The sequence below is a fragment of the Tyto alba genome, unplaced genomic scaffold, assembly GCF_018691265.1.
Source record: "Tyto alba isolate M040663 unplaced genomic scaffold, T.alba_DEE_v4.0 Super-Scaffold_23, whole genome shotgun sequence".
Lineage (NCBI taxonomy): Eukaryota > Metazoa > Chordata > Aves > Strigiformes > Tytonidae > Tyto > Tyto alba.
Genome location: NW_024881297.1, coordinates 3448397 through 3465736, shown reverse-complemented (window position 1 = coordinate 3465736; position 17340 = coordinate 3448397).

Genomic DNA, 17340 nt, shown 5'->3' with positions numbered 1-17340 from the left:
TTATAGTTATTTCAGACATCTTATTTGTTATTGTTTTCATAACCACTGTAAACATCAAGCCATTTTAGCTTTTAATAATAATGCTTTAATATAATAGTGGAAAGAGAACAAAACAGAACATTGAATTGTTTGAGAGATGTGTTGCTCCAATCCTGGTTTATTAATCTTGACTGAAAACACCTTTACCAAAAAACTGTTTCATTCTAAGAAAAGAAAAAAATCAGTATGTTCTTTGAAATGCTACTTGAATTCAAGGTGTGCTGTGAGCAAAGTATTACATATATCCTCAGCTCATACATATATTTCCAAACTGCCATCTGGTGTGCATATATTATGCATTTGTATAATAACATGCATAGCTATTATTGTTTTAAAATATAAGTTATGAAAGCTAAGTAAAATATATATCATTGCTGACAACTCAATTTTCCCAACAGCTTTTGAACAGACTTGTTTATATTATCTTAATGTCATATTGCAACATTCAAAAAATAAGATGTACTGTGTGAAAATGAGTTAAAGAATAACTAACTTTCAGCCCTTAGTACATGCTTTTGGCATGCTCCATGTGTTGAATATGTGACTGGTTTAGTCCTTTTTCCTGCGTGGACTAGGGTAGGTTTTGTCATGTTTCTGTTCAAATCAAAATCAAGAAAGCAAATTTATCCTCTCTTGGAGCTGCTAAGGGCAACTTTACTCTGTATGAGATCATGACACTTGTGGACTTAGCTTCAGACTTTGCCGTGGACTTGCACCCAAAATACCTTACCCTGTGGAGCAGACCATGCTAATCCAGCTACTTTTAAGATCCAAAGCCAGTGCCTATGTGGCAATATGCTGTTTCATGATGACATAGTACTATGTGGACACAAACTGAATTTATGAAAGCAGTTTTAAACTTGTGACAATATGCACATTACTGGAAGTTTATTTTTATTGATTTATTAGTATTTGAAGATTGTTCACTGGCTTTCACCCTATTCCAACAAGCTTCTACTCCTTCAACCCTGTTACACAAATGCTGCAGGGAACAGATTTATGCCTACTAGAAATAAGACCCAAGTTAACTACAAAAACCTGTTGTAGCTCTCTCTTTTCTGTTCTGCTGCTGCCTGGTTTTAACAATGAATAAAGTACTTGGTGGAGGTTTTGACCAATGGATGAAATTTGTCTGCAGAAAATCCGTATGGATTTTGTGGATACTTATAAGATGAATAAGGGGCAGGTAACATGATTAAAATTTATATGGCATCAGAACTAATACTTGTCTGAGATTCTCATAAATGTTAGAGGTTATGCTAATTTACATTATTAAATAATAATAAATCAGGTATTCGGCAGTAAGTTAGAAAAATTTCAGCAGTAAGTTATGAAAAAAATCCTTAGTAATCAGAAATTCACTGCTCCACAGCATGTCATGAACTAATGGCACAACAATTTTGACAAGAAGGATGCTGTAGTTAAAGCAAACTGTTAGATCAGGATGCCAGAATAAAATTTTGCAGCTTAACAAATGTTCTTGAATATTTTTTTACAATGTTTTTATTTCTTCTTACATATTCATAGAAGGTATTTCTCAAGCATGGGATTTTGTGGTTAGACTGACATACTGTCTGTATGCTGGTGGAACAGAGTTCTGCCAGATGCCTTGACCTGTTTTTTTTTAATGCCTCCCATATTCCTATAAATTAAGCTTGATTCCTATTTGCTTGTCATGTCTGATAATCTGAAACCTGAAGATATGACAGCTTTGAAACACTTTGCTTAGAACAAATCCCTGATTCATACATGTCATACATCAAGATGACTTCAGACTTGTGAGGAGAAATCCAGAAAACTCCTTCAGGTGAAAGTAATGAAAAGTCTGTAATTTTCACTTGCAAGTTCAAGTGTATCTATAACAATCCTGAAATCACCAGTCATTATGAAATAGCTTTACAGGTATGGTTGAAAGCAGATTACTGGCGATGTAATAACTACACTCAAAACCATCAAGCATAAGGATTTTACAGATCATTGATTTTCATATATAGATATTGCAAGGTATATAAACCAAACTCCAAATAGTGTTTTTTTAGAGTTATATTGCCCTTGTTCTCCTAACACTAATCAGATTTTAGCCTCCTACTTCCTACAACTTCTTCAGGCCTTATACAAACACTCACAAACAAGTATATGGTCTTATTTTTTGTTCACGTTACATCACAAGGAAAACAACCCTCACTTGTTTGTCAAGACAGACAGATGTGAGAGGGGGAGCAAGAAACCATGTGTGAATATGAACTGGACACATAACTAAAACTAAATTACAAGACTGTCATCACACTCTTTCATTGTCTAACGCAGTAAGTAAATTACGACAACAGAAATTTTTAAACAGTGATCAAGGGGTTATTTAGCTTTTTAACAAAAAACATATGACTTTTTTTTAGAAAAACTATTGCTTCAAATTCAAGAGACATGGAAGTTGTGCATTAAAGTAAAAATGACAGAGGGCTTATGGGATAACAGAATGTAATATTTTATTGTGAACTGGGAAATTGAAAAAAAATGACTACTATTTTGAATTGTATGTACCTACGCAAATGATTGGTTTAACCAAAATACACTTGGGAAAATAAAAATATTAGCATTCTGATCAAAAACATTTGCTAAAATATAGTATAAATGTTGATGATCAGACAGCTAGTTCGAGCTTTAAAATCTCTGATTCAGTGTCACTGAAGAAATACGTTATCTAAGCCTTGCAAAATATTTCAGTCTCTCCATTGGTTTCTTCTATTTCATTCCTCTTTTTGAGGTTCAACTGAACATTCACCTGATATTGCGACCTGTCACCCTGCTGTTACCCTTATAATAAAGGTAATACATATCAAACAAAGGCAAAAAATATAACCGAACGACTCTCCTCAACTATATCATCTCAAATCAACTCACTGAACCTTAACTTGATATAAGCTACATCACTCTTTTGATATTGGAGGGTATTTTTTCTTCTAAGTTTTTGGTGAAGGGGCAACAAAATTTCTGGAAAAAATGAACCAAATTCCTATTCATGAATGATTTAAAATATTAGAAGTATTTCAAGCTGCTTCAACAGTGCATGTTCACCTTCCTCCATTGCACACACACAGAGAATGTAAGGCTGCAGTGTGCTTTTAACTTTTTTTGAAGCAAATCTTCAATAGTAGAGATACATGTTTTAGTAGATGAGAGATTACCAATAATATTCAAAACCAAATTGCTTTTCATACATATCCCTTTTTATCTTCATTCAATTATAGTATTCTTAAATAATAATAGTAAAAAAAAGAAGTAGTTCAACTCTTTTTTTACAGTATGAGCACTATGTACCCATTGAGAATGTGCATATTAATACATATGTGAAAGAGAGAGTAAAGTGCTATAGCTGAAACTAGTTATCTGGGGAAATATTAAGGCATTTAGCTGTAGTTATTGTTCAAATACAGATTTTGCTGAATACCATTATGTAAAATAATACTATCATCTTCATTTTAAAATTACAAGAATTAGAAAGAGACTGTAATTAAGGCAATGTTTTGTCCTCCTAGTTTCTTATGATTCAAACAAACCGGTGCAAAGATTCCCACATATATTATAGCAGATTCATTCATGTGTCAGCAGAAAGAAACCTAGGACCAAATTCAGTACCTCAGCCCTTCCTCTGTAGCTTTTCTTAAGCTAATAAAACCTTTATGTGTACTAGAAGGAGGTCCCAGACTCTGTCCTGGCCTGATGGGGCAGGATCTCAAGAACTTGCCTGACTTCATTGTGGTCTGAGCCGTGCTGCCACTCAACTGCAAGGCCACTCATTGTTCATTGCTTGCATGTTTGTGCTTTGCTCTAGGAAGACCCAATGTCCCCCCTGCTGCAGCTCCCGGGGGCCAGGGCGCAAGGGGACGTTCTCCTGAGATTTACAGGGTATGACTGAGGGGGAAGCAAACTGTGACATGAGACTGTATCAAATTGAAAGTAGAGCTTGTGCCTGGGGGAAGGGCTTAGTTGCTGTTTGTAGCGTGTACTCCTTGTGAAGACCTGGGGATGTTGATAACCAGCTGTGAATTTTTGCTCCCTCTCTGTTTGAGGATGGCTGGTGCTGTTGACCTTACATGCCAGAGTGATGTTGGAAGGGTGAGTGTAACAACAGAGGAAAGGGGTAGTCACTAGTAAGCTTTATGTTGTAATAATTTTAAGGGTATTATCAATGAGGCTTTTTGATATTAATTTGGATCGTGAGTGCTAATATTGTTGTAATTGAACTAGTAAGATTGGGCTGTTGGATTTTGACCAGATTGTGAAGATTTTAATTGGGCTAGTGATAAATTCTTGGCTCTATATGTGCTTTGTTGTCTTCTGGCCACAAGACTTTGAGTGTAATGCTTCCTTATGATGGAAAATAGAAAAAGGAGACTATAAAAAGGAAATCTCAATTCAGATAGAGCTTTTAAAAGTCCATATTTAGTATTCTGCCTTCATGCTCCTTATTTATTATTTCCAATTCTGAAATACATGGAGATTGACTGTTTTGGTATGAAAATATTGTCAGATCTGTATGAATTGTAAATAAGTCACAGGAAAACAACAAATGATCTATAGTATGAAACCTCTACTCCCCCAAAGGAGTCAAAGCTGAGTTCCATATTTATTTAGATTTAGGTCTGCATTAATGAATATAATGCATATGATGAAGAAATAGTATAATAGCAACGCCATAGCAACCACTAAAATTACTGAAGTGTGAAGTTATCCAAAGTAGCTAGGTTAGTTTATTTTGAACTTTCAAGTAGGACCTTAAAGTGGGAATTTCTTGCATTCATTTAGACAAGGAAGTGAAACCTGATTATGACTGGTCACAAATGCTTCTTCACTTATCCTGGAGGAAATTATCTCCTGTTGTCAATGAAGAGGTAATTAGCAGTTTCCTGACTAGAATAAACACATTCAGCCAGTAATTTTTAATTCTCAACCTTGGGGCAAGTGAACTACTACCAGTTGCAGATGTTTAATGTTGTCCAACTTCAAAACAGTCTCAACTCACAATTTCAGAAATGCTGCTTTAAGCATGTTAACTCAGGTAATGTGAAGTTTTACATAATACATTAATTTGCTGGAAGATAGTTTATATTTTCTGCAAGTTCTGATTTAATATCCTACAACAGATTCAGGCATTGAGATTAGCATTCAAGTATACATGTGAATGAAGCTCTACACTCCAATTGCAGTACACAAACGCTCATATGAATAATTAGTTAGTATGGAATATTTGTTAGTATGGAAACACACAACTTATTCCTGAAGGTAGAAGTAAAATGATCGATAAAGGGTGGACATATCAGTGTCTGCATCTGGGAACCCCCACTCTCCTGGAACAGGAGATTTTCTATTTTTATCATACCAGTAATATGGAGGTCATTATTCTTCTAATACCTTGCCAACTGTCATTAAAGTAACAGGACATGGCTGAAAATCTCACCAGTGATTTCTATTTTCTTCCTCTTATATTTGAGCAGTTCATTTATTTAGGGACCCTCTGCGCCAAGACACAGAGCACAAGCACAAATCAAAGAATAAACAGTTTATGAGCTGCTCAATCAAAATACTGTCTCAAAAATTATTTTCTTAGAGATGCAATGTGAAAAAGTACCTTCCACACATTCAAATGCTTCCAAGAAAGATATTAACATTAATATCAAAGTACACAGAACAATAATAATCAAGAAAACATATGATCTCCATGAGACATTGCTCCAGAAATATACAAAACAGTGAAAATACTGGTTTTCCTAAAGTTTGTGGTAAATTTCTTATCAAAATACAGGTCAAGAACTAGTTTCATAGACTCTGGCATGCTACTTGTACTACTTCCAACTGGCTATCTTTATGAAATAACTGCATCCAAAGACAACCTGTAATTTTTCACCTCAAAAAAGAACACCTTAACTTGTATTAAGGCAGTTTGTTTCATATTTCCAAATATTTAGCATGCAGTCTAACTTTCTGTTATAGTACTGTCCAGAGAGAGTTCAATAAAAAAATAAGAAAATGTGGCTGCAACCTGATTTAGGAGACAAATGTCATTAATCCATTTAACAGCCAAAGTTATTTAGATACAGAAGCAAAGGTCATGAACCGTGCTGAATGACAGAGCAAAGTTGTCAAAGTAGTCTTGTGATCCAAATAACAAAAATCAAAAACTGTATCACTCTGTTCAACATGTGAAATACAGCTACTGTGCATTTGATATTAGAAGTTTACTTAGAAGTTCTTCTCATGCAGTAGATGCCCAGTTGTGTATATGTGGGATCATTCCTAAGAACGTTTCCCCTAAAAATCTGAGACGGCTACTGAAGTGGTGTGCAACTTTGCTGGTGCTTATTATTCCCACCCTTTCTACTGACAAGTATCAGTAAAACACCTAGGTGACAAAATGACTTGCAGTGCAAGTATGCATATAAAAAGGAATCTCAGTGGAAAAAGCCGTTACAGGAATACTATCTAGGTAAGTTACACTTGCTCAGGCTGGATAGTAGAGAGTGAAGTTTTGAAGAAACGTGAACTAGTTGAAAACCAAAGCATGTTGTGAACAGTATTGGTGTACTCATCTTTCTACTCTTACTGCCACTGAAACCAATGGGAAGTTTGTCTAAACAAGAAAATCGAGCCTATGTCTGGTGCATGTGAAAATCCGTCACGCAAATAGTCTGCTCCAAGCGTTTCATCATGTTTCTCCCAGAGGAAAGAACAGTCTCCTGGAAGAGCCAGACGCAGACCTGCTCTTACGCCAGGGCCCTGCTAAAGCCCGAGCTGGTCAGTACCCCTGAACCTCTGTAATCTGCCTGAAACACGATGGGATTGGGTTAACTGGAGGAGGTGGGTGAGTGCTTCCGTAGTGCAGTAGTGAGCTATTCAAGTAGAAATAACTGAAATAAGATTTTGGAAATTGGAATTTCAGATGTGTAATTCAGATATTAATATTTAATGAAAAGAGACACATATACTTAAATGAAAGTGTGTAGGAAAATGCAAAGGGATAAAGAGCTGTTCTGAAGGCACAAATACAATGGGAAAATCTTGAATGACAACAGATGCAGAATTTACTTTTAAGCAATTTTAAACTTTTTGAGATTTATTCCTCCTTCCCCTCCCCTCATATTTAAACAAAGCTATAGAGTGTATCAGGAGTACTTTTGATCCCAGGAGAGTGGAATGAGTGTGAGAGAGGAAGAAAACTCTACAGGCTCCTATGAAATGTTAATGTACCAAGGCAGATATTAATATTTGAAAAAAAGGATAACCTTTTTTGGTATAAATTAAAATCAGAATTACCATTGTGAGAGAAGAAACTGATTCTTATGTTTAAGACTCCTTCATTTTTCTACTGAGCAGTTCTGTTAAACTTAGTGAACCTTTCACAGCCCATATATTTTATTGTTCTGTTAAGCTTATGGCTTTTTTTTTAAAGCAGTGATTCAAAGAGTCTTTTAAACTTCCCTAAATAGTGCATCAAGCACATTTCTTAAGATTACCAAGCAGTCCCTGCTATAAATTAGGTAGTTCTGAAAGCTTATTTGCAATTGCACCCTAAATCAGATTTTTTAAAGTTTTAGACAGAAAGCTTAAATAAAGTTTGTATGGAATCAAGCATGAAGTTACTATGTACAGTATATGCTGTGGAGTTGTGTATGGTTTTGGAAATGACCTTGTGAAGCTATGCTTAGCAATGAAAATGCTGAAATTTGAGCAAGGAAGGGATCTGATGAGAAGTAAAGACCAGGCTTTAAGGGGATAGAGGGAAGAGGATGGGGAATCCTCAAACTTTTTTCCTATTACAGATAAAAATAATGTAACAAAAAAGAATGCAGTTACCTTGTTTCCCTAGAATAGCTGCTGATACTTAAAATCCTGTATGCATGAATTGATTAACGGATTTACTTCAATATCTAAAGCAGAATTTGCTTTTCATTTCAGCGTGCCAATGGGGAACACCAAGCAGAAATACTTGTATAACAACAATTAAAGATGTGCCGCCTACATACCTGTTATAAAAAAATCTGACAAGAAACTTTCTCTTAGTTTGAAGAAAAACGTTTGTTCCACCTAAGCTGAGTCATGCACCCTACATTTTAAGGGGTGAACACACAGCTAAGCAGGCCCTTGATCTGGAAGGCAGCCAGTAAAAGCATCTGTAGGACCTGTAGCATCAGGATCTGTTTCCATTTCATAGAACCCATAGCAAACAATGCTGGGAAGGACTTTTATTTCCTCTGCTTCAAAGCAAGTACACAGCTCATTCCTGGCAGCTGTTTGAACAAGGAAAGTGTGAAATCTTGGTAACTTCACACCGATCTGTTGCAGTGCCTTTCCATTCTTACTGTTAGAATTAAATTATGAATCTAAATGCTCTTGGTTATTTTTTTTAAGCCCACTGATTATTTATCTACCTCTTTATGATTATAAAGAATGTTTTAAACCTCTCCTCTCTCAACCAGTCTTTCATGATTTCACATTTTTTATAACCTCTCAGATTTCTAATTGGTAGACTCAGGATCACTAAATCTTTCAGTCTTCATTTGGTCACCAAGAAAACAGGCACACTTTGGCCATGTTACTGGAAAAAACTGTTTTCCAACTCTTAAGAGTTTTGTTGTTTGTTTTTTTGTTTTTTTGTTTTTTTTTTTCCTACAGATTGCAGAACTTACCTGTAAGAACAATTTAAGGAACTGGCAAGCAGACATTGCAAATCTAAGAAAATTTCAGCAGTGAGCAGGTAGTCTAGTCAGAAATCACAATTAGTTCCATCTGTTCATCTGCATATGGAGCCACTGGTATGGAGCTATTGGTACAGTGCCATTCTTCCTTTGCTGGGTTGTATCTCCATTTAGCTGCTTTGGAGAAGTTCAGAGTGGATTTGAACTTTTAGACATTTGCTATAGCAGGAGAATTGCGTGGGAATTTTTAATTTAAGTAAGTCTCAAATGTCTAGGTTTTGACAACCTGTTGCCTGATAGAAATGGCTACAGGAAGCTCCGAAAACAGGCTGTATAACAAGCAATCCTGCAGCACCACTCTCTCTTAGCCTGCTTATTAAGTCATGTTTGTTTTTACTGAACCTGAACCTTGCCTCATTCTAAAGCTTGCTTAGGGAAGGAGAATTTCAAGATGTAAAATCTCAAAGCTTCTTTTCCCAAAACCATTTGCTACTCTAGCAGTGTCTTCTAAATCATGTGTTTATTATCAATTCCATCTAAATTAAACCAACTACACCTCAAATCCACTTCCAAAACACAGCACTTAATTAGAAATGGTTTGAATACTGAGGTCTGTGTGAACTGATACTGTCTTTTGCTTTTTCAGGAAGTTAATGTAATATTATTATCTGCTCTGACAGAATGTCAGATGTCAGATCATTTCCTCAGTAATGAACAAACATTAGTAGTTGGGCCTGACTTATCAGCTTCCTCTGAGTTTATTGCATTTATCATTATTTTAACTTTGAAATAAATAATGTGATTACCTACAACCTCAATTGCTATTAGCAAATACAACATATAAAATCAATGCTCAGTTCAATATTTTCTTGCATGTGTTTCTCATTATTTTCAGAACTTTGCCTGTAATAGACATGTTTTAAAAAGCAAACTAACTGCAAGAACTTCTATTTGATGCACAGCCATACCAGATTTCCTCTAACCCTCTAACAGTATGTGCTGCTTCAATAATATTAATGTACATGAACATATGTGTTTCATTGTGCATAGCTGCATGCATTAAGGTGAAAGAAAAGATAATATGGATTGTTTCTTACTGTGCTTACCAAGCCTCCTGCCATGGTCTGCTTTCAATTTACCTTCAATCTGACTTCGTCTCCTGCCGTCCTTAAAATGACTCAAACTCTGGTTTTGGTTTCAGTTTGGGTTGCCCAAATTCAAAAGCACGAAAAATATGCTAAACAGCCTGTGCTTCTGTATACTAAAAAAGTTGAATAGTAGGCACACGGGCACTTGCAAAGTAAAACCAGAATTTCATGCATTTAGTTGTAAGTTGTTCTTGCAAGAATTAAAAAATAAAAAATTAACTTTTTAGTAAATTCTATAACTCTTTTAGTAATCCAAAATATAAGATGCTCTGGCAGCAACCAAGAAGTAAAATTGAGGCAAGAATGGGAAAAGTCATTGATATTTCAGACTTCTTGGAAGTATGTTTATGTTAGAGGAAGCTAGCAGCCAAGTCTATTAGAATAAGTATCACAGTTTCAGTATTATTTGGAGCAAAATTTGAGTTATGCCTATAAGAAACTTCTCCACAATCCAACTTCTGTTCTCTCTAAGTCTTATTTCTACTGGACTTATGAAATATAAACAAAGTATTATTCACTGGAAATGTTCTTATGTGCAGAACCAGCTTTATTCTCTCAGTCTTTAATTTCAATTAACTGTTGCATGAACCAGCTACAACTGGAGACACTTTGTCATTCCTTGTGTTGCATATGATGGACTGGAAGTTAAAAGTGGTTAGCAGCACACAATTTAACATCAAATATCAAAGCTTAAAACTGCCTGGATTGGGAATATTGGGTTGTTCTTCAACAGGAATATAACAGCGCACCACATCTGTCCTCTCAGTTTCCAAAGTTCTCAGAATTCAGTTTTTATGGGCAAGGCTCATCTTCACCTTTTACATTTACTGAGATTAACAAACTGTGTGAAAGCATATTCCCCTGTTATGAATGAATGATACCAAAACTGCAGAGCATGTGACAATGGAGCTAAGGGAAACCTCAGGGATGGTGCTGCCCCAGGGAAGCTCCAGTGTATTTCCAACCCAGCTTTGCTGGTTCTTTTTTCCACTGCTTTACATTTTTATTTCTTTTTATAGATTGATTAATCCATCTGACAAAATACAAGCATCCTGTTATGACTCACTTTATGTATATTTTATTCTCATTGATTTTTACTTCCTCCTTCATGTTTTTCTTTTCAATGTACCTTCTTTTTAATCTCCATATATCTGCTTTCCTTTCATGACACATTTCTCTTCCTTTCCTGACATCCATCACTTCTGGCTATTTTGTTTCAGTGCTGATATATTTTTTTTTTTTTCTTCTTCTGTCTTTTAGCATTCCTAGATATTGGCTTCTCTATGTTCGTTGTAACCTTGCTCACAAATTCAGTCATTCAGTCTGTCTTGCTTATCACCAAAGTATTAACCAGAAACACATACTCAAAATTCAGAAATATTTGCAAGGGGAAACTTTCTTCTGCGAGTCAGGCTTTCTTTTTCACGGGACAAAGAATTCATTCTGTGTAGGGCTTAGCTCTCACACTCAGGCACCCTCAGATGATATAGAAATACTTAAACCATGAGCAATCTCAACATTTTCCTACTACTTCTGCTCCAGTGCCCTATAGTGTATATGTCATCCTTCACCTGATCTTTTAATTTCTTCTCTTGCTGTACTATATATATTGTAAAAGAAAACATAGGGATAGAATAAGAAAAAATATTTTGCTCATGTACAAGATCTTATTACTCTAGAAATCTTTTTACATTCTGTGAAGCTGTACATAACAGGCATCTAGTGGATTATTTATATGTCTATCAGACTGGGATTCATAAATGTTCATAAACATTCAGGAATTTTAAAAGTAGTGCTTTTGAGTTATGTTTTCTGGATAAGAAATTCACTGTTTTTAAGTGTGTCTGATTCACTCTTGAAGGTGGACATTAATCTCTGGGGAATTCCAATTTCCTCAATTATTCTTGCTTAAAAGCCTGATTCTACAGCCATTAAAAGTATGACACAATTTATAGTAGACCTTGGTGGCATTTTTTTAAATGCAAACAACATTGTCCTGAATTTTATTTCGTTTTCCTTGATGAAAAACCATCTAAATTGCAGAATGTGATTATGCCTTCACAAACCTAAGCATATATATATTTTTATTGAAGAGCATACAATACATGTTGTTTGGCTGGCTGGGAACAATCATGAAAAGAAGGAAAATGGAATGAAGATGCTTCCAAAACCAATGAAGTTCCAGATACAATAAATCTGTATTTTAGCCCTAATTTGCAACTGGAATGTTCATGTGTATTAAGCATTTGTTCAGATATAAACATCTGTATGCCATTTTAGATGCTTCCACTTGCCTCTGAGAATAACATTTATGAGAAAATGATAGCAGGCAAAAGAACAAATTTGTGCATGTTTTCCAATATTTTCTCCCTGAAAACATATCATGAAAGAAAGACAATACTAAAATGAAATGTTGACATATCCAATATTAGCAATTTATTCCCCATCTGCTTTCTGCTTTTTCAAGTTATGCTATTTTTACTCTGCTTAGCTAAACCAAGATGCTCCAAATGTATAAGTAAGGAAAATGGCTGCTCCAGGACAATCCAAATAAATACAACTGTACTTGTGGCTTCATTTGCTCCACAAATAGGAAAAATTTCAATCCAAGTAGATAAGGCCTTTCTGTTAGTATTAAATGTGAGTTCTCAGGAGTGGTAACAATATTCTATATATCATGAAATTATGTAAACAGCAAACCAAAACACATATGAAGAACATAATTAAGAATAAAGTTTTAAATGAAACTTCAAGTCCATGGATTTTTTCTAAAAATTAAGTGGTACGAAAATTTTCTTTGGATTTTCCTTTTAAATAAACGTGGAAATCAACACATTTCTGAAAGCCTGTCACAACAAGTAGTTTTGATGAAAACCACCTGCTCAGCTCAGCTTAAACAGCTAATCATTCTGCAGGAGGGAGAAATAAGGGTAAGGACAAGCAGAAAAAAAGTCAAAAGTACAGTGGTTTGGATCTCGTTTTTGTGAATTCTAGCTCATCTGGTACGGAACAGAGATGATACCAGACTGTTAGTTTGACACAATTTGTGTATTTTGTATTCAATATTGAATATTATTTATCATCCCGAAGGAAGCAGTTGAGCTTAAAATTAACAGATTCTTGCTGGATTCAGAAAATATGCATCAAAGAAATACAGATAATTAACATATGTTGAATATCCCAGGTTATTGTTGGGTGCTTTTTGTTCCGGACTTCTTTTCAAGCCACTTAAACAATTTTTATTGAAAAATTAATTCTCTTTTATAAATTTCAACTGTGGGCTCCTGATGGGAGAAGCTATTATATGAGGCTCATATCGGCTCATATGTTAGTGATATTAAACAACTGGCCATAATATTTTCTGCATCTGTTGGTAGAACATTTCCTCATTAGAACTGTCCTGTGAGAAATGTCTTTCTTTGTAGATACCTTACAGCAGTGATGGCTGGTAGTAAGTTCTCCTGACATCTTCTGGACTGTTTTATACTAGAAGGTAGCTATTATTGTTTAATGCTGCCATGTTCCTTCCCAGGACTTATTTGTTCCACACTTTCTAATCTTTGGAAGGCAGAACTTGAGCTAAGACCCCCCAAAAAAATAAAGAGAAAAAGATGTGTTTTGATCGCTGTGCATTGCTTATGGAGAGAGAAAAATGAAGCATGCTGAGTTCAAAACTTTGTATGGAGCACTGAACTCTATTCCATGCTGTAAGATGCTCAGGAGGAAAAAAGTCATTGAGTAAACCACTTTTTTATTTAGATATGGAGTTGGAGCCAGGACATAGGCTCAACTTCTTCATTAGTATCAATCCATGTTAGTTGATGTCTTAAATAAGTTTGCCAGAAAATTTTACCATTCATCTGCCCCTAATGACAACTCAACCTTGTCTGATGCCAGAATCTGATCTCAGTTACAGCAGAATAAATCTGGTTAAGATCTGCTGAATTTGATGGTATTACTCTGAATTGCATGGGAATACCAAAATTTATGCTGCTAGTTCTCAAAAGCAAAATGACACATGTAGCCACTAATTCAGAGGCTGACTGAATAAATAATTTCATACTGATATCTAATTTTTTGGGGTAGTTAGTAGTATTGTCCCACACAAGGCTATGTATTCTGCTTTCCTGTTCAAATTATTAATCATGTGTAGGAAAGAAAACACTGATGATACAACTACTGATAAATAAGCCCATTAGGACAGAATGAGAATGGGTACAAATATCCACCAAATCTCTCATTTGAAGTTAAGTTCTTACTTGAATCAACTGAGACTGAAGTCCCCTGGATTTTCAGTTGAAATCTCGTACTTGAAAAAAGTTTCTTTGGCTGGTAACTGAGATTGGCTATGCCTGTGTAAGTTTCTGCTCCTGTTCCAGGAAACAAATATCTGAGCTTCTAACCTTTTATTTGCTGTTAAAATGACACTTAATGCACTTTATCTAACTCTTAAATGAGAATTCTCTAAGGACTCTAGGTTCTTTTATGACTGCTAGAGAAGAACAATAATCTTATTTTGAACTATCCATATGACTTGTGTTTTTTTAATCTTAAATGTTGCTTAAATAATATTGCACATATGTAATATGATACACAATATACTTGATATATTTAATTTTTTCCTTTTTAAGTAATGAGATTGCTCAAATAGGTCGTCCCACTTAAGGTCAAAACAAGATAGCATAACAAACTCTGGTATTACAAAATATATATTTGGCTGCTTGCAAAGAGCAGATCTAGTCCCAACACAATCTTAGGTCTGTGTATTTACAAAAACTATTTCTAAAGACACTGTTTTCCGGCAAATTATGCCAGTCCAACGCAACAATCAGTAATGCTTCCTACCAGAAATACAGGTTGATATTCCTGTATTCCTGAATATTCCTCACACACATGATGATGAATGTGACCTGAGATTCTGAACCTCAACAGACAACCTGAGCATACAAAATCACTGAAGTGAGTGGAGCTTTACAAGAACACAATGGTCACCTTTTAAGATTAGGGCCCTACTGATTTGATGGCTTTTGATGGCTTTTCGGTTACGAAGGTAATCCCTTGGTTCTGTAAAACCCTTACCAGTAAAAATTAAAGCAGACTGCCCCTGAATCAGCAGGGATTGCCATTGGTTCAAAAGATTAAGAATATCACAAAGAGAGAGAATAACTTTAATTTCTAAGCATTGCTTACTGTGAATAAAGTTACAAACTATGTTCAGAAGCAACGAGCAGCAATCATTGATAATATAGCAGTAATTGAAGAGAATGTACTACTGAGAACTCAAGATTGTCTGAAACAACACATTTTGTGATCAGAAGGTAATTACATTATACCTGCAGTGTAAATATTATTGTATGTAAGCATTTTACCACTGCAGGAATGGTCATTCACTTGCACAAATCTTTGTCTTCCTTGTACCTATGGATGATATTAATGTGAAGCTTGGTAATGATAGCACTGAAAGAGCCAAACTAACATCAGGACATCAGCACCCTAAGAACTGTGCACTTACTTGAGGAAGAGATATGCCTTGGGTCAAAGAATGGGTGTTTTAAATAGACAAAACAAATATCCAGGTAAGGCAGTGGCTTTCCTAGGTCGCACAGCAGGTCAGTGCAATTTGAGACCACAGGTCTCCTGACACAGACAAATTATGCACTCTACCAGTTCTACCTAGCTCATCTTTATTAATCTGGGACTTAGCTACTTTAGACCTCCAGCTGTTTTTCGTACTTCTCCCAAAGGCAGTGAAGTTGGAAAGTTGGCCTTGTAATAGCTAGTTATTTTTAGTTGGCACCTATGTGATAGGAAGCATAAACAGGTGGTCTAATTCATACATTTCTTCCTACAATATGCATTATTTTCTAGACTGAAGGAAAAATTACAAACTATTTTATTTAGTATGACCATTATATGAGCGTATATATGATATACTATGTATTTGTTTTTTTCTGTAAAATGAGGAGGGTGAAATAAAAGGCAATCAGACAGATTTCTGTCCTTATTGTGGCTATAGTACACTTTATTCCCCTTATCATTTTTCCACTGACAGGCTACTGTTTCCCAAAAGGTTTGATTAGGCTTTTAATTAACTTGAGCTGGAGGTGATGTGACCTCTAATTAAGTTTAATTTTGTTTCTTCTGGCAGTATGATAATGAACATATTCAAATGAGAATCACAGATCAACAAACCCAAGCAAGTTAGCGACTAATAATGAAGGTTGTCAATAGGTGTGAAAAGGGTTTACAAAAAAAAAAATATTTTAGTCTTAAAATTAATCTGGTTTTCTGAGCAGAAATTACTGAGGCAAATTCCCATCATGTATATATGGCAGTAATCTGTCCAAATCACTGCAACTCCCTAGTTAATACCAGCTAAGTAGCTGGCCTGTTAAATAATACAGTGATTTCTCATGATGCAATTTCACTCATTTTGTATCCAAGTGCTGCTTGTCAATGTCCATTTATTTTCTTTTAATACTTGAACTGGGTATGAATTTTAAAAACACACATGAGAATCTTTAATCTGCAAGATACTGAATCATAGGCAAAAGAGGAAGAATGAGAAATCCTCTTCTATTGGAAGTTTTAAAACTGTTGTCACTGCAGTTACCTGACAGCCAAGTGAAGCTGACTATGAATGTTGTACCAGTCAGTAATGTATTTTTTTTTGTGTCAATTATTTTTGTGGTGGTTATTATTATTTACGCTGTAATAGCACCTAGATATCCCAGATAATATGAAGTTCCCATGATTCTAAGCACTGTATAATGATTGACAATTTATACCCCAACAAATTTAAAATCTAGACGGATGTTACTTCTGAACAAGGTAGAAGGAACAAAATGGTATTTCCATGGGTGATGAAGATTGACTTTTCCAGAACCACAAATGAAGCCTACAGCAGTTCCAGGAAAATAATTTTGAAATTTTCGAGGAAAGGATGAATTCTGAAGCACAAGATTATCCTTCCTTTTTAAATCTCTATTTAACAGACCCCCTAAATTGTTTCAGGCAGGAAGAATGTTTTTGAAAGCTTATGTACAATTAAGAGATCAATATTTCACAGTTGATGCCAGTGTTGCTACAATAATTTCCTTGATTAATGTTATTTAGAGTGTGATGTAGGAGGTGAGTAAAATGAAAGAAAAAATTATTTAAAATGTGGGTATTTTGCAGATTCTTTCAAAAGTTTGTTTGATTTTTTTTTTTTTTTTTTTGGTCTCCTGAAGACTTTTCACTTGTATTGACTTGCAAGGACAAATTGTTTCCCTGGGAAAAGTATTGTAAAGGGTTGTTGTCTGTTCAAAGTAAATTTGCTGTGTGAAATTCTGCAAAATGATTGGTAGGAAAGGCTCACAGTTTTTTGTTTGTGGGTTTTATTTTAATTTGTTGGGGTTTTGTTGTATGTTTGTTTTTTTTGTTTTTTTTTTTTTTTTCCTTCCTCAAAATTAATTTGGGTA